Below are 3072 nucleotides of genomic sequence, written 5' to 3' on the forward strand. Positions count from 1 at the left end.
GGAAAGAGCTGTGATCTGGCATAACCAGGATCTACTCCTTCCTCCCAGAACTATATGACACACCTACAATCAAACATGTGGTTCTTGGATCAGCCTCCTCAGTCATCTGTGGACTCACTGATGACTTCCACATTTACTGGAAGACTGCTGATAACAACCATGCATATATACCCACATGTACATATGTATACAAACATGCATGCGCGCGCGCGCACACACACACACGCACACATTGATTTGCAACAGGTTGTGTGTAAGTTGATTACTCCACTTCAGCTGTATGCCAGAGGGGTATTTGCACTTCACTTAACCTCAGAATTGACTTGAGCAGGAGCTACTGCATGCAAAGCAGTTATAAAGATATCCACTTGCCTAAAAGCGGAGTTAGGTGCTTAAGGGCATGTCTACACTATGGCAACAGAATACCCCATTGGCACAACCAACCCCATGCATACCTCACTACCTGCTCCTTCTTACACACTCCAAACCCAGAAATATGTCAGCAAAGACACTCCAGGGTCAGCCTCAGTAGAAGCTATCAAGTATGTCAGAGACCAAGAGCTCAGGAGCAGACCTAGATCATCCTCACCAGAGCAGTACTCAGTGGGCGCATCTACATGAGATATTTACTGTGGAGTTGACGGACTGGCTCTGCAGTAAACTTCTCACATCTACATGTGCAGTGCTATTAGGTAGGAGTAAACTAATTAACTGCACAGGAAGATAGTGCTTGTAAACACAAATACTGTCCTGCTGTGGAGTTTTTACTCCACAGCAGCACCTGTGTAGATACTGATGCAGCTGCCTGGGCCACAAGGGTGCTTCAGCGCACAGGCTACCTGCCAGCTAGCCCCACACTGGAACACCCTCATGCCTCAGCCAGCTCCTCCGCAGTACTTTGAGCTGTGTCAGAGCAGCCTCAGGCTGGCAGGCTAACCACCCAGATCCCCTGCCAGCTGGAGCTACTCCAACCTGGCTCAACATGTTGTGGTCCAGGGTGCATAGTCAAACAGACTGTCTGGGAGCTATAAACTCTGGCACAATAAGCTCCAGAATGTATTGCTTTGTATTAATAGCGTATGTAGACACGTCCAGTGTGGCCTAGGAGAGAATGAACAGGTAGGCAGAGCATGCTCAGTCATGACCCAATCAGAGAATGGTGTTGCCAAAGGTTAGACATGCCGTAACATTACCGTATAAAGTGCTTTCAGATCTTTTGGGATAATTGTACTTTGTACATGAAGCAGACATGACACTAAGGCCTCGGATAAATGGTTACCAGGGATCCTAGTCTTCTCTGTTTAAAAATCCCGAATTCTCTGATAAACCTCCTCCACCCCAAATCCACATTTTTCTGCAATTAAATTGAAATCCCTCCCCCCACACACATATAGGTATCAGCTGAAGACAATATTTTATTGATATATTTACAATTTTAAAGCAATGTGGAAGCCTACCAGTGCCTCAGTCATTAGAATAACATAAATTCTAAATACCTATATATTTTGGTGTTTGATTTTGGTTTTTTTATCATGGGAAAATTAGAGCTTCCCCTGCCCCTTCACTCACCAAGACGTGGGTCCAGGTGTGGCCGTCACCCACGCTGCTTTGTGGCATCGAGCAGCCCTGATATGTTAGTGCCCTGCCCCTGCAAATGTTGTTGCCCCTCACTCCCAAGCCACAGCCCCGCACTCCCACCAGCTCAGCTATTGCCCCTCCCGCCTCACCTCCCCCTAGCCCTGCCAGAGGGGGGCCCCAGCTGCCAGGGCTATAAGACCAGCCTGCCTCCTACCTGCTCCGTGGACACCAGCCACAGCCAGTCAGCAGTGCCCGAGCCCAGACTGCCACATGCTGCTGTGGTCTGAGCAGTGTGTGGAGTTCAGCTTCTCCTCCCCCACAGGCAGCATGGGCAGAGTGGAGCTGAGTGGAGCCCACGGTGGAGAGGGAGGATACTGGCTGCCCGTTATGGGGCTCGGGGCTCCCCACCTGCTGCCTTCCCCCATGGGCCCTCCACAGCCCAATGGGCAAGACCCGAATGGTAGGGTTGAGCAGGGCAAGGAGACTCGGTACCATTGCCACCACCACTGGGAGCTCTGCACCAGCCATGCTGCCACGGTGAGGCACCCCCTGCCCAGCTGGCAGCAGCAGGGGTGGTGGCATGGTATTGTGCCCCTGCTCTGGTGCCTGGCAGGCAAGGGGGTGCCTTGCCATGTCAGCACAGCTGGCATAGGGCTCCCAGCAGTGGCAGTATGAAGCCTCCACATCCCACTCTGTCCTCCTGTGGTGTGTCCTGCCTGCTGGGCCATGGAGGCCCCTGGGTGGGGGGCAGTAGGGCAGGGAGCCCTTAGTCCTTCAGTGGGCTGCCTGCATCCTCCCCCGCCCTGTGCACAAATCTGGGGCGGCACATGCCCTCCCAACAGTTCACTTCTGATGCCTGACTCCTTCCCAGGAATGCATACAACACTGGGGAGCCACCCCCACACCCCATCCCCTTTGGATGAGTGGTATGTGGCTCTGTCCTGCTCCCCCAGCCAGGCCTTGCAGCCATGCATTCCCACCCCAGCCCTGGGTCCTGGGCACTGCCTCAGCTGGGCAGCACCCACAGCCCTAGTTCCAGCTGCCAGCCCTGCCCCACTCCCTCCATCACCATGGGGGACTCAATTTGCATCCCCACCCCTCCGCACATTGCTTCTACCTCCTCCCCACCCCTCATAAACTTACTTGCAGGCAGCTGCAGGAGCTGATCTCTACTGCTCCCTGGCTATATTGGTGGCCATGTGCATGTATGCATGCACAGACATGCGCGTGGTGCCCCCATGTCCTGCTCCCCCCCCACCCCCAAGCAGCCCCTTGCAGGCTGGAACTCTGCCAGTTTGCAAGGAAAAACATGGGAAGCTGCAGGTTTCCCTCCTTTAAAGGAGAAAATCTGTGTTTTTCCATAGCAAACAGAAAACCCAGATCCTTGATGATCACATATTCCCAGTGAGATTTACATTGGTTTTGTATGCTAAGGCAAATTACACCAGCATCAGATATGAACAGACAAGCAGCTATTCCAAGATAGCTTCAGCA

General features: G+C 52.8%; 1 protein-coding gene across 2 annotated transcripts in view; it reads left to right on the forward strand.

The window, feature by feature from the left end:
- Window positions 1-3072, forward strand: part of LOC102370105 (tyrosine-protein phosphatase non-receptor type 20) — a 136096-nt gene that overhangs the window by 5458 nt on the left and 127566 nt on the right. The window lies entirely within an intron of this gene.

Source organism: Alligator sinensis, unplaced genomic scaffold (assembly GCF_000455745.1).
Source record: "Alligator sinensis unplaced genomic scaffold, ASM45574v1 scaffold264_1, whole genome shotgun sequence".
NCBI lineage: Eukaryota > Metazoa > Chordata > Crocodylia > Alligatoridae > Alligator > Alligator sinensis.